Source organism: Chiroxiphia lanceolata, chromosome 2 (genome assembly GCF_009829145.1).
Source record: "Chiroxiphia lanceolata isolate bChiLan1 chromosome 2, bChiLan1.pri, whole genome shotgun sequence".
NCBI lineage: Eukaryota > Metazoa > Chordata > Aves > Passeriformes > Pipridae > Chiroxiphia > Chiroxiphia lanceolata.
In genome coordinates this window covers 99813364-99828367 of record NC_045638.1, presented here as the reverse complement: position 1 = coordinate 99828367, position 15004 = coordinate 99813364, and positions in this window count along the sequence as shown.

Sequence of the window (15004 nt, the reverse complement as noted above, 5' to 3'; positions counted from 1 at the left end):
ATCCTTCCCAACGTGCAGGGATGTGCCTGGAGGCATCCGGACTCTCAGCCTCCACGTGCTGGGAGCCAGCAGAAAGAGGAGCCCTCAGAAAGATGAGTTTCGCACAGCATCAGTATTGAAGGCAGGGAAATACCCAGTCTAGCAAGAACAACACCCACCTACCAAGAGAAGGATGAATCACCTACTAGCAGTTCTCAAACTACATGAAACCTTGATTTATTGGTAAATCGTGACAAGTGGGCTGGGCTGTTCATCTCCAAACAGGCTCTGCCATTCAGGCAAACACTCCCAACATCATTTGTGATGTGAAGTGCTGGCACAGAGCTGCTGAGCTCATTGGCAGGAAGGACCTGGTTTCTTCAAGCGTGGTTTTACTCTGAAGTAACTGCCTCAAAAAATTACCTTCCCTCCGCAGGCTGTGTCTCTGCAGAGTGAGTCAGAGTGTAATAGATGTCTTCGGTGACCGAGATAAAGTTGGCATGGCCAGACACAGGCAACATTCTGAGCACACTCAGAATGAGCTCAGAACATCCTGAGCTCAGAGTACAGCCATAGCTGGGGGGCAAGACCACCCACCCCTGGGACAGGCTTGTTTCTGATGATCCAGTGGCATAGTAAAAGCTATGTCTCATGGAAGGAGCCTTTCATTTTCAACTGTTTAGTATTTAAAGTGACGCCTTCTAGTGCCGTCAGATGCTTTTTACTTTGCAATATTAACCACAAAAGCAGTCACAAAAAGCACTCTATTAAAATGCAGGAGACCCAAATTCTTCTTTGCACAACACTAGGAAATTAAAACAATATGTCACCATGATTTATTAATAAACTGGATGTTCAGTCTTCAAATGAGAGATGTTACAGGTATGGAAACAAGCTCTCCTATTTTCTTTACCCTGAGTGCGCCACATCACATAACTGGGTTACCATGGACTATAAAATTTCCTCTGAAGTGTCTGATTTTGGTCCCCTCCAGACCCATACACATGGTCAATGGCCTGAAGCAACAGATTATTATCATGGAAAGTTATTTTGTTAAAAGTCACCTGGAAGAGGAGGGAAAATGCAAGTTCTCTAATTTGCTCCTTGACTTGAATGTCTTTCTTGCTCTTCCCCTGAAGAGGAGGCGGTGGGATTCCCCAGCTGGCTTTTGCTGTTAAACATCAGTCTTGTCTGCCAGACTTTTCCCTGAAGGCAGCAGAGTTAACAGAGGAAAAAAAATTGCAAAGCAGAAAAAAATTGCTTGTTGGAGATGTTGTTTTTCTGCATAGCACAAATACCTGAAATACTTGCAGAAAAAAAAGGTATTCTTGCTTTAAAAGAAAAACCTGCAGATTTTCCATCAAGGTTCAAGGAAGACTAGTCAATTACTCAATTCTTCATTAAGTCCCTTAACATATTCCAAGGAAATCTACAGACACATGCTGTGTTTTTCATGTAGCCAAGTTATGAAAAAGGGGAACACTTTGGGTCTCAAGTCAGTAATCTCTTTCTTAAGACATAAACTGCCAGAATCAGGCTGCAGCTTGAGAATGTCCTCTTTTGTATTTAATTTAAAAGTTCTAATTAAAGTTACTTTTCTTTACAATTTGTGAAAGGAAAAAATGTTTTAAAGTGGGACATAAGGATACTCTAAAAACAAAAGGGAAAAACACACCACTCCAAATTACCTTCACATCAAGTCATTCTCCTAAGCCCAGGTTCAAGCTAGCCACGGGTTAATACTGGTCTACCAAGATCAGCACTCTCTGTGCACCAAGTCACTCTCCACTTTTATATCAAGATGAGGAAAAAGAAATGGGAAAAAGTACAAGCCTATGTGTGAGGTCAGACCTTCTTAAGAAACCAAGAAAGAGCTGCCATTTTTTTTTTTATTTTTTTTGTCTTCCATCTTGCCTTCCTTTTGTTGGGTGCTGCTTTGGAGCACACATACATGTTTACATTATCCGTGCTTATGGCCTGCACTGGGGGCTCACAAAAATGAATGCAAGCTTTAGTCAACTCACAGATGCAGAGGGAAGCCCAAGCCCATGCTTGAGGGCTTTGATACACTAAGATTCATCAGCAGGCTCCATGGCAGAGCCAGACGCAGGTGCTGAACACGCAGATCTCACGGCTGGAGAAACATCCCTGCTGGAGGGGCAGTGAGGGCTTCGGCCACAGGGTTTGCACACAGTGCAGTGCAGAGGGGGGAAGCCCTGTGAATCACAATGGGCGCTTTCTCAAGGGCTTCTCGGGAGATTTACAAGTCTAATTCTAATTGTAGTTTACTCAAGCATGGCCTCTAGCAGAGCTGCAGGCATGCCACCCCCTCCTGCTCCACCTTCACATCCCCCAGGCGAACATCCCATTTCCCAGCCATCTCTTGTCCCAATACACCCGAATCCCCAGGCTCCAGCCCAGCACTTGTATACACCTCCACTGTCTGGGACCCAGCCCCATCCCTCACCTTCATGAGCCAGGAGCTGCCCACACATCCCCTTCACCACCAGCCGTGACCCATCTCTGCACTCTGCAAGTGGGGCTCTTACTGGAAAGGTAAAACAAAATGTACCCTCATTCTGTACATAGTGGAAGTCTTTTTGTTGGACCCACCAGTTAGCACACTGGTGGATGTCTCTGAGCCAGCCATGATGCTTTAACAGGACTTAACCTTGCTGCTCATCAGCAGATCAGCTTTCCCAGAGCTGCTGAATTCTCAGGAGATAACTCAGTCCTGTGCAAAACAGGGGACAGAGAAAAATATGAGTTTAGGTCCTCTAGTTTACACAAAGAAAAGTGGATGATGGTGGGGTACCCTGCATAAGGGGCCTGCCTGGGCAAGAGGAGGGAGAGAATCCCAAACCAGCACCAGCACATCTACAGGGGAGGGAGGCATGGTACTGGGACCAAGTACCTACATCTTCCACCACAAACTGATCTGCATTAGCAGATTTCTGGGTGAGCAGGAAATATTGGTACAGAACATACTGGTCAGAAAAAAATCACCCTGAGAATTTGGGCAGACTAAGCAGAGCATAAAGACCTTTCTCTGAAAAGCCCATCAATGTTATTTGACCGTTTGCTCAGCCCTCCAGATGGTTGCTGACAATTTTGGGGTTTTCAGCAGAATTAGTCGTGCTGCAAATTGTTACACCTGAAATGAGAACCACAATCACTAGTTTATCACACATCTAATTAAAACAAACCTAAGTATTTCACACTATATATATAGTATGGTGTTCCCATGCCAAACATCAAGATACGAAATGCTTTGGAGTTCATACTGACGTCAGTTTTTTACTTCAATCAACATTTACCTTTTAGGTCAATACATTTTTGTGTTTGCTATAACAGAAGCTAGAATCAACATGCTTCACCTGTAATTATTTCATTTAACTCTTTCAGTGTTTGAAATAAAGTTTGCAAGAAAAAGGCAAAGCTAAATACAAGTGTGCAGCGGCTTTGCCTGGACCTTTTCTCAGCTAAATCCAGAAAAATAGTATTGTAAGGCTGTTATCTGGAAGAATCGCCTTGCTCTTTGCCAGCACTGGCACAGAATATCTAACAACATTGCCAGTAATATTAAATACCAGTAATAGCCCACCTGAATAGCCGGGAGACAAACATTCAGTTATTAAAAGTGATGGTACAGAATTGCCTCATTAAGCCCAGTACCTCACTGTTTACAGTGGGCTACTGCCAAAAGAAGAACACAGTTTTGCAGCCTTTATTGCTATTGTCTCAGAGCATTGAAAAAGTAGTCTGTTTTCAGATAACCTACAAACCCCCCCTGATTTTAATCAACATGAGGTGTTTGAACTCTGTGACCATCATTTGATTCAGCCCTGCTGAGATAAGTAGGAGAACGTATGTTCATCTGTTTTGTTTATACAACAAGTAAACTGTTGGCTTTTTTTTACCCCACACCACTTGCCAGCATTACCCTCACTGGCTTTAGAACTGGTGGAGAAAACAACATCTACCCAGGGATGGACGATTCCTGTCACATGTGCTGCAAAGTCTGGACACGGGTAAACCATGACTGTAGGTACTAATGGTTTCCTCAGCACCACCATCCCAGGGAATGATTTTGCATCCCCAGATATTCAAGTCTAAAGTGGGATCAGTACAAGAAGAATGTGTAGAAAAAGTATAAAATGTGCAGGCAGAAAGTCACATGTGCCCTGCCAAAGGGTACACACACGCACTCACATGGTAGATTTGTTGGCAGGCTCTCTCCCCTGATTTCTCTCTCACATGTATATGTATATATGCATATATATGTGTATACATATATGTATGTGTGTGTATATATCTTTTTTTTTCTGGGCCACAAGTCTTCCTGCAAGCCTATAATTACCAAAACCCCTTTCACTGGCCTTACTCCAAATTGTTGACAAGGCCAACAGCTGTTCTGCTCCACCAATAACAAGGAAGTGAGGAAAAGGCATGTTGTGCACACAGCAGGGAAGAAAACACCCCACTTTAGGGGAGAGAAGGGCAAGAGCACAGAGGAGATTTCACCCTTCACAGATAAAGCACACTATCATGGGGGTGCAGTACCCTCTGAATGGTGTAAATGGGAGTTTCTAGGCATCTCTCTAACAATGAATGTCTCCATTCCAGGGGTGGGAACACTATCTCCAGTTTCTCTTTGGGATGTGGGCATGGGGTATTTCAGAGGTTGCTCATGCTCAGGGAGGAACCATGACACCGATACCAGAAATTCTCTTGTGCAGCACCATTTCTGCACCTCACTGCACTCATTCCCCTCCCAATTACAGCTCCTCAAAGCAGAAGGGAGGAAGAAGGTCAGTGTGCTCCATTGTAGACTGAAAATAAAGATAAAAAATGTGCAAAATTGGGTATTAGTGCATGAAAGACAGACACTGTTTGCCTCACTTTCCAGTGCCTCACTACCTTAATGGCCAAAGATAGACAATTAATAGTGTGGCTTCCGTGTTAAATCACACTGGGGGCTATGGCTTAAACCCACTTTAAAGAAACTAGGCCAATCATCTTATGAGGCGTGGGAATTGTTAAATTGGGCTACCCTTTCTGCTTTATACAATTGCATGAAGACTGGTATTGTGGAGAGGCTTTAATGAAGGCCTTATATAGCTCTAGGTAAGGACATTTGCATTTGTGAAGATTACATTGAAAACACAAGAAATGAAACAGCATGAACAAACAGCAGCGTTTTCATCTTAAAAATAAAAAAATAAAAAAACCACGACACATTCCATTCGTGGGAAAATATGGTACAAGGGACTGGGAAACAATGGTTTCTATTTCCAGCTCTGTTGTCAACTTACAGGAGTCTGACCTTAAGCAAATCATTTTACTCTGGAACCTCATTTATCTGCCTCGGGTGTGTAGAGGCTCATTAGTATCCTTACTAATGAGCTTCATATAATCATATGCAAAGCACGGTATTTTAGTTGATTTTGGAAGAGTAAGATTTGTAAAGCCCTTTGAAATTCATGATGATGTAGATATGTAAAAATCTGCCTCTCACTCTCTCTCTCTCACACACACACTCTGTCTAGGTGATAAAGACAAATGCCATTAAAAATTTTCAAATTCCCAAGCACAAACAGTGTAAACTCAAAGTCCACTTTTTGAAGTTTCATTACTTCTCTGAAATAACAATGCTAACACTCACACCCAAAAGAAACCCAAACATCAGCAGAGTACTGGAGCAGTTGGTCCTGAGCAAGCAATAAAAGCCTATACAAAGTTGAACTTTGGATTACATGTTGAGTTATTGAATTTGACAGGTTAATTTGTTCATTTCTTTGACCTGGTTTATACACTCACTCTATACTTGCAGGACTCCTCCTCTTTAGGTGTTGCTTTTATAATTCCCACCTTGTTGTAGCCCTAGTAGTACAGAGGTAGTCACCTGCTATGAGTGCACAATTGCAAACCTATGTCTTTCATTAAACTAATTGGTACCAGTGGAAAAAAAACCAGTTTTCATGCCTAAGCCAAAAACCAAAGAAAGACTCTGTTCCCGAAAGAGTGTCCTCATTTTTTGCAGTTACAACAGTCAGTTTAATAAAATATTGTCCACCCATTATTTTTTTGCAACAGAATACCAGGATAAAAGTTCTGACTCAGCCTCCTCACTGGAAATAACAGGTGCACAGGTTTTGACTGGGATGGAGTTAATTTTTTTCATAGCAACTCATATGGTGCTTGTTTTGGATTTGTGACCAAAACAGTGTTGATAAAGCATTAATGTTTTAGTTACTGCTGAGCAGTGCATTAAGGGCTTTTCTGCTTCTCAGGCGGCCCCACCCATGAGTGGGCTGGGGGTGCATCGGATGTTGTGAGGGGACACATCCAGGACAGCTGACCCCAACTCACCAAAGGGATGAGTATCCCACACGTTACAGTGTTGTGCTCGGCAATAAAAGCTGGGGGGAAAAGGAGGAAGAGGGGGAATATTCAGAATTATGGTATTTGTCTTCCCAAATCACCATTATACATGATGGATCCCTGATTTCCCGGAGAGGGCTGAACACCTGCCTGCCCATGGAGAGCAGAGAATTAATTCCTTGTTCAGGTTTGCATGTGTGAACAGCTTTTGCTTTACGTATTAAACTGTCATCTCAACCCATTAGTTTCCTTACTTCTATCCTTTCAATTCTCTTACCCATCTGGCTGTGAGGAACAAGCAAGTTACTTGTGGGGGGAGGCTGAGCTGCCCACGAGGGCCAACCCACAGCAACAGGCTATTTTTAGCAACCCACATACATCCACAAATGGCTGGAATTCAGCAATGCTGCCTTAACCAGAACAAACTGTAGTTACTTACGCTACTTTAAAAATATTGAAGTGTCAGGTTGAATATTTTCCAAAACTGAAAGTGTTGTTTAATGGGAATAAAAGGAAACAAAAACCAAGAGCACTTTCTAAGTGCCAAAATGGCCTTAGAAGCAAACTGCAATATCCTTGGACAAAGCTGTGTCTCATTTCCCTTTCCACATGCAGATAGTGAAAGGCATATCCCACTGATTTTTATTATCCGTGGGTCTAAACCAAGGATAATCCCTATGAACATCTGCAGTAGAGCATGATGGAAAGTCTCCCTCGCGCAACCAGATGCATGAAATCAGTGATTAAAATAACTCTCATCTGCGCATGGAAAGCTAATTTGGACACTGAGCAGAGGCAGGACTCAAGTGATTCATCTGCTGTGCTCACACAGCCTCTTCCCTCTCCCTCCTAAAGCCCCCAGAGAAGGACCCTGTTCATTTAGTGAATGTGAAGCTGAGGCCCCAGTGCCATGGTTTTTTAGCATATGTAGGTACACTAAGGAGACTCAGCAATCCCCATCAGGTGTGTAACCCTCGCAGGCAGCAATTGCTCTTGTAGGTACAGCTTGGGCAGACTCTGGACAAGCCTCCACATGCGGGCACTGAGGAGAGCTGTGTGCCAGCTGTGTGCCAGCTCACCTCCACTCTCCACAGGCAGAGGTGAGCCCTCTCTGCTCAGGAAGCCATGTGCTCACACTTAAAATGGAACACTTTCCTGAGTAAGAAAGGAAAGTTTTGCTGTGGGAAAAGCAGCCAGAGCAACCCCGTACGAGGCCTCAGGGCTCCGGGGAGCCACAGTCTCCTTGCAAGCATATCCTGGCTATTTGAGAGCAAGAAATAGTGTTGGAGGATAATTACAGTGGTGGGGAATTTGTCCTGGTTTGTTTGGGGCAAGCTTTGTGTACACTAAGCGTTTGCTAGGCTGGAGGTTTTGGGTGTTAAAATTAAAGAGAAATTATATTTTTGAATGAATAGGCGAAGCAAAGGTCCCCTTGGCAACTGAGGTTTTGCCAGAGAGAGGAAGCAGCAGAAAGACCACAATTTTACAGGAGATGAAATCAGATTCTTATCACTGATCACTTTTCTACCATTTGTTTTTTCAACCTAATTGCATTACTTTGCATTTATCCTTGGGTAAGGAAAAGGCAAACAGATTTGAAGTTCGATTTAAGAGAAATTAGGTCAGGCAAGGAGGTTAGAAGTCTTTAATTATAGCTTTGTCTCACCAACTGACTAGCTTTTCTCACCCTCTGCACTTGCTGTAACCTCTCAGAAACACAAGGAAGGCTCTCCACACCTTTCTACAGCCAGTCAAAAACCCTCACCTCCCTTCGCCTCCCCAAGAAGCCACAAGGCTCTCTCAGGATTTCACAATATCAGAACCAGATCTCAAACCATCACCCAGATCCAGCAGGCTCCAGGGCTCCTCGAGCCAACGTCACTTTGCCTTGATGGACCAAACAATCTCCAGCACAACTCCCTCACCATACAATTTGGGAAGAAGGTGACTGCAGCACGGTAGCCAGCTTTCTCCTCCCGTTACCTTCCTCCCTATGCTGCTGCTCATCCATCCTGGAGCTGCAGGGCTTGTCTCTCTTAATAGGATCCAGAAATTGTCCATGGGATCAAACTTCACTGAGACAGTGAAGGGGTCAAGGTTAAAGATAACCCGTTAAAAAAAAAGCCCGTGGGAAGAGTTGCTGAGGCCATGCAATACCTGGCAGAACCAAGGAGGTGGTGATCAGTGGGAGAGGGCATGAGGAAGGATGGGGCAAAATCTAGTGCCTCAACCCTGGAGGAGCCAGGGCTGGCATCCATTCCCATCACTTTCTGATGTTCCCTGTCCTGCAGAAGTGGCGCTGGCACCAGTGCTTGAAACCCGGGGGGTATCGGTGTCAAGCCCTCCTTGGTGGAAACAGATCTTTCCCTAAGGGCAGGACACTCTGTTCAGAGAAACTGTCTTCAGGGGAACAAGACTTTTTTTCCAACCAGAGGCTGGCAGCTTGCCACCAGGCCAAACAACCACAACATTAAACAACCCAGAGCAAACCTGTTATTGAACCCCTCGACACACCAGCACAAGACACGCTACGAGAACTTGTGTGCGACTGACATGGGGACTGCACTGGAGTAGTCACCGGGATGTCTGCCAAGGGATGCAGACAAGCCCAAGGGCCCAGTGCCTGAGGGAGAGAGTGCTGCTGACACCCAGTACCTCAGAGCCTTTCCCTTGGAGAGAGAGAGGACCTGCAGAGCTCTCGTGCCCCCCGCTCTGCCCAGTACTGAGCTACCCCTGGTATCTGTGGTTTCCCCTATGAGAGGACTCCCTTACTACATCCTTGTCACAGAGGTGACAGCTGATGTATAAAGAAATGTCAAGCATGGGTTTAAGGATTCTCATCCCCCCCAGGTCAACTGTGCCAGTGCCACTCTTCATGCTGTAAACTGGATGCGGATTGAAATGGAGACGACATCACAGCTCCCCTTTCTCCACTGCACAAAAAGCCATCTCTTTCCTTCCAGACAGGAATGAACTGGTGTGGGGTAGGGCTGTCAAAAATCTCCACACAGTTTGCAATTACCAACACAGTTCTGTTGCCTACTTCTGGAGCCAGGACTGATGTTCGGGTGTTTCCTACCTCTCAGGCCCGGACAACTAGCAGGCCCACCCACTCCTTCCTTAAGGGAGGGCTTGTTCCCTGCTGGGTGCATGAGCTGGCTCTACATGCATTTGCATGTCTTCTGATGGCACCCAGAGAGTCGCTCTTCCAAAATCTCTGCAATAGAGACACAAGGAGAGTAATACGATGTTATGATGATTAACACCGAACTCAATCCCCATCACGCAGACCTCTATCCCTGTCCCCAGTCCTCCCCATGTACTTGCACACACACATTTGCACGGACAGTTTTGCAAGTGGGATCACAAGAGAGCACTTTGGGGTCTGAGAGCGTGTTCCTGGTGCCAGCATCCCAGGCAAGCTTTGGCGTGGTCTTGGAACACAGGAAGTGCTTTGCTGCTCCTCTGAGAGCGGGAAAGGGAAAGGGAAAGGGAAAGGGAAAGGGAAAGGGAAAGGGAAAGGGAAAGGGAAAGGGAAAGGGAAAGGGAAAGGGAAAGGGAAAGGGAAAGGGAAAGGGAAAGGGAAAGGGAAAGGGAAAAGCAAGAGAAGGTTTTAAGAAAAACCCTCTTCTTTCCCTACTGCTGAGGATCTCTTTCACTTGCACCACTGTCCCCCCTGCTCCAAAACAAGTTTTAGCTCACCAGAAAGCAAAGAAAAGCGACAAGGAAAATGAGAAACAGGAGCACAGCAGCAGGGAGAGCCAGGGCTCCAGCCTGGCAGTGCAGGAGAGAGCAAGCCGAGCCATGCCACCAAGAGCTCCCAGGTTCACATCACCTCCGACCTGCTTCTGTCAGTGCAGGCATGCCGCTTGCATTGCCATGGTGCCAAGGCATATCCCCCTACGCCTGCCCCTCCTGCTCCTCACCCATCCCAGCGCAGAGCATGCCAAGGCACAGAGGCATTGGGCTGCAGCCAAGCACAGATTTTTTTTCAGTAAATTCACCCATCAGCCCAGTCTTCACATTTGCAGCTCAGTGATCAATCTGAGTCCATCCTCACCCCAACCAGCCACAGGGCATGAGGCATCTGTGGAAATGGGCACCCTAGACTGATGCTCCAGGTTTTTTTCAAGGCCACTGTGTACTGTACAATCAAAATTACCAGGTATTTCCAAATCTGTTTGGTGGCCTTCTTTTCCAGTGATGCCTAAAGCCCCTAATGTTTTTTCATTTTTCTAATACTTGTAAGCCTTGTAAGTTTTATAAGTAGTGGAAGTAGACTCTAAAAGCAGCATCCCTTTCCCTGTAGCACCCTTGTTTACACATTCCTTAACCCTCTTACCCCATTCTATGTTCCCTATATCAGTCCTACCCCTGAATCTAGCAGAAATGTTTAGTCTTTTGTCAAGGCAAGGCCTAGATTGTTGGCAGAACAGCATATCAGGGCCTAAACCACAGAACATGGTCAAAAACTGGGTAACTTTGTGCTCTGATGATTGTGAAGATGGGATGAAGAGAGGGTCCCCAAAACCCCCAGACCCATTTCTCAGGGGGTGGACCCGGGGCGGACCAGAGTAAAGGCCACAGGGTGGACACATCTGAGATTGGATGGATAGTATTATAAAATGTAACATCTCAGGCACGGCCTGCGCGCGTCTTGTAACATCTTTAGCCTTGGTAAAATAAACCCTTTCTTATCTCACCCCTAATTAACTGTTCCGGGAGATTTTTTCAGCACCATAAATCCCACAGCAACACCAGCTAGCATATCTTGTGGAGAAAAAGCAAAAGGCCGTCTTTAACACAACTGGAGAACACTGAAATCATAGTGAGAGTGCTGCAGTTGTGACCCTTGCAAGAGCAGAGCAGGAATTCCTCCCCCACCAGTATGGGTACTGCCAAGGTGCTATCAGGTTGTACGCCAAAAGAGGATGGTGCTACTAGAAACGGGATACAAGGATGATTGTAAGAGCTGCAATGTTTCTCTACGCTGCCTACCCCCTAAGGCATCTCTACTCGGAATAGTTTCCAGCTGGGCTGACAGACTTGGAAGCTGAACTTCTATTTAGCAAGAGAAAAGGCCTAACATAGATCTCCCCATGGCTTTTTGATAAGGACATGACAGTCAGGAACCACGCCTAAGGAGGCTCTTTCGGGGCTTGTTGCAGTCTGTAAGGTCTCTGTCAGCCCTGGCAGAGGATGGCATTGTTGGGCAGAGGGGGGCTGTGCCATTCCCTCCACAGCAGCCCACTGGGATGTCCCTGGGCAGCAGCAGTCTCCTGGGATGTGGCTGGGATAACATAGGGAGAGCTGGGCACCACACTAGCTCTCAGACACATTTCTTCACAGAGAGAGTGATTTCTGCATGAGTGTCTCGAGAGCCTGCTAAGATTTATTGTTAGGTAAAAATGCATTGTGCAAGAGGCCCTGTGAGATGTAACAGGAGCTGGCAGCTGCCACTGCACTAGGTAAGGAAAATCAAACAGCTGTGTCCCCCACTCAGAGATATCACAGCCTTTCTATACCTTATGTCATACACCTGATATGTTCTGAAGGGACAAGCCACCAGGGTACATCCTGGTGACCCAAGATGTTAGCTCTTTATTAAGAGGAAGACTGAAGACAGGCAGATACGGACATGCAGGGAATACCTTACTTTAAAAAAAAGAGGGGGGGATAAAATACAACTTTCTGTGGGAGACAGTCTCCCCACAGGAAGAAGTAGAGGTTTGTTTTAAGTGGGTTTATTTTTTTTTAACATTACAAGTATTTTGTTTTAAAGGAATGGAGTTTCACCTGCAAAACCAGAGTTCATTTTATCTCCACCCACTCCCCATGAATCAACCTCAAAGAACACTTTTACAATAAAGAGATACAATATTAGTTAAACTAATGACTTAAATCAGAGACAGGATTATTCCCGCAATCTTGTAGAATGCTTGGAGCAAGCAGAGAGATCCTGAGAACTGACAGTGCTGGCTGAGAGGAGTGAGGCTCTTGAACAAGAATTGCACCACGGAAGATCCCTGATTCCAGCAAAAACTCCTGGCCTCACCAGTCTCCATCAACTGCATCATATAGTGCCATGACTTAGACCACAAAGATATGGCATAGCAAAGAAAACACTTCTGGGTAAACACAGACAATGGCTGGAAATCTTCATGGTCCAGTTTTGGGAAAGAAAGGGCAACACCAAGGCAATTCCTGGCCCCCGTGCTGTCAGGTAGGATGCAAAGCAAGTCAGATTGACTGATCTAGTTAAAGCCCCATGTGCAGGGTAGGCAGGAGGGTGAGCTGCAGGCTGTGCCAGCCTACAGCATCAGTGAACAGAAAGGCAAAAGGGCTGCTGGTCTGTATGGGTGCTGGGACCTGCACATAAGGGAGAGAAGCAGGCACTTGACATTTCAGCAATGAGTTATGAACAGAGGCATTTGAAGAGGAGACTAAGATGGTAGAACAGGTTAATTCTAGGCACATCAGCAAGGTTTGTCTGTTTCTAGGTTTTATCACTTACCCTTCCTCTTCTAGTCTCCTAAGTTTCAATTTGCCTTTTCCACAGCCAACACTTTGTAAGTATCCAACACAAAAGGAAATGTGTTGGTGGTGCTACAAAGGCAACTTCAGCTCGTAGGATTTGCACAAGTTGGAAAACAGACACGGGAGAAGATGGATGCAATGGGGAGGCTGGAAATGGATGTGAGTCTGGGAACAGCAGCACACAGAGCACAACATCGACTGGCGACAGATACTGAATGCTGTAACAAATTGGTAAGCCTAAGCTCCATAGAGGTGGAGCACTCAGAGGCACCAGGAGAGGCAGGATTTGACTGCCCAAGCACAGGAACAGTGCTCCAAGGAGGAGTCTGAGCAGGAGACGCAGAAAAGGCCAAGCTGGATGGGTCTTTGAGCAACTTGGTCTAGTGGAAGTTGTTCCTGCCAATGACAGAGCGGTTGGCACTAGATGATCTTTAAGGTCCCTTCCAACCCTACCAATTGTATGACTCTATGGTGAGCAAGTACCAGAGCAAAACATGGTGGACTGAATACAAGACAGAGGCTCTTGGGAGCTGCTCAATAGTCACCAAAGAGCCATCAGCAATAGTCTTGAGCAAAAAAACAGGTCTTGAGATGAAATTTGTCAGCAAGGGGGTGGAGAAAGTTGCAAAGTATATCCCACCAAAGTATTAGGGACACCAGCAGAGAAAAAAACAAAACCACTATCAAAGCAAGAAATAAGTGTGATGGGGGAAACTGGATGGACAGACAGAGGACTGACAGCATGCATAAAAGCCAAGAGAGAAGACAGAGCAAAAACAAATTGACCAACACTCTCCTGTCCCCAAGAAAGGCAGCTTTGATGCAGGCTGTGAAAGAATGAGACAACAGGGATCTGGGGGCACAAGACAAGGCAGGAGGGTTGCAGTAAGATCATTAGGGCTCACAAGAAAGGATGGGGAGGATACTCCATAGTATCCATGCAAGACACAAGGAGATGGGGAAGGAGGAGTAGGGAAAGATGAGAAAATGGAACGAGCAAGCCAAAAGCAAAGCTAATGGATTCAACAAAGGCACAGAAGAGTGTCTGCTAGTATGGCAACACTAATTAAGAGGATGTGGCACCAAGATATGATGGCAGCAAATAATTAAAGGTAGTTAAGAGGAAGTAATTTAAGGCTAATAAGAGTCAGTAATTTATCAGGAGCCAACGAGAGTAAAGAGTTCGGGAGCAATAAATTCAACAATGGAGTAAAAATAAACAGGCAGAGCAAGAACCAGAGCCATTAGAAGGATAACAAGGACAATGCTGCAGCAGCATATAAACTCTGTACACCAATGGTGAACAGTTGATGGAGGCCCAGATGGAGCTGTCAGGCCTCCTCCCTATCCTTATTCAAATCTTCCCTGAATACCCATTTGCACCAGGAGGCATTTGGGAAGATATCAAGCCAGTGATCAGGGAAGACACATCTTTTTGAAGTAGGGCCCCTATTGCACTTGCTCCTGCACCTAGCATCTCAAGTCAGAGCTCTTGGGGCAGAGGCTGTCACAGGATTCCCACCACAGTGGGATGGACAGAGTGCGGACAGGGGCAAGGCGGGGGGACGGTGGCAGCCACCAGTAGATTCCTGAAAGAAGGTGCTATTGCTGGGCTTGCAGAGCACAGGCAGCATGAGGAACAGGCAAGAGGGCTTAACAGTTCCAGCCCCAGCTAAGGAGTGACAACCAAGCACTTGCCTAGGGAGCAAAGGACCATCCTCCCATGGGAGTGGGGAAACAGGAGTCCAAGCATCAGCTTGGGAGTGGGAAAGCAGAAGGAGCAGGTGCCTTCCCCACAGATCTTGCTGCATCTTTAGAGCACCTTGATAGAAAGCACATAAAGCTTATTATCCATGTTCATGGAGCTCCTGCTCTGTCCAGCACAGTTGAACAGGAGACAACTGCTCTTGTCCCTGCAGCTGGGACACCTCTCACTCACTCATGCCCAATGTCCAAAGCTAGACAGACAGAAGTACGCACCCACCCTGCTGCTCCCCACATTCAATCTTGAAAATCCCAATCCTGAGCTCAGAGAGCTTCAGAGCGAGTGAGTGGCCAGCGACTGCACGCCGGCGGTCAGGTTTGCTCCAGCGCTCCCTCCCGT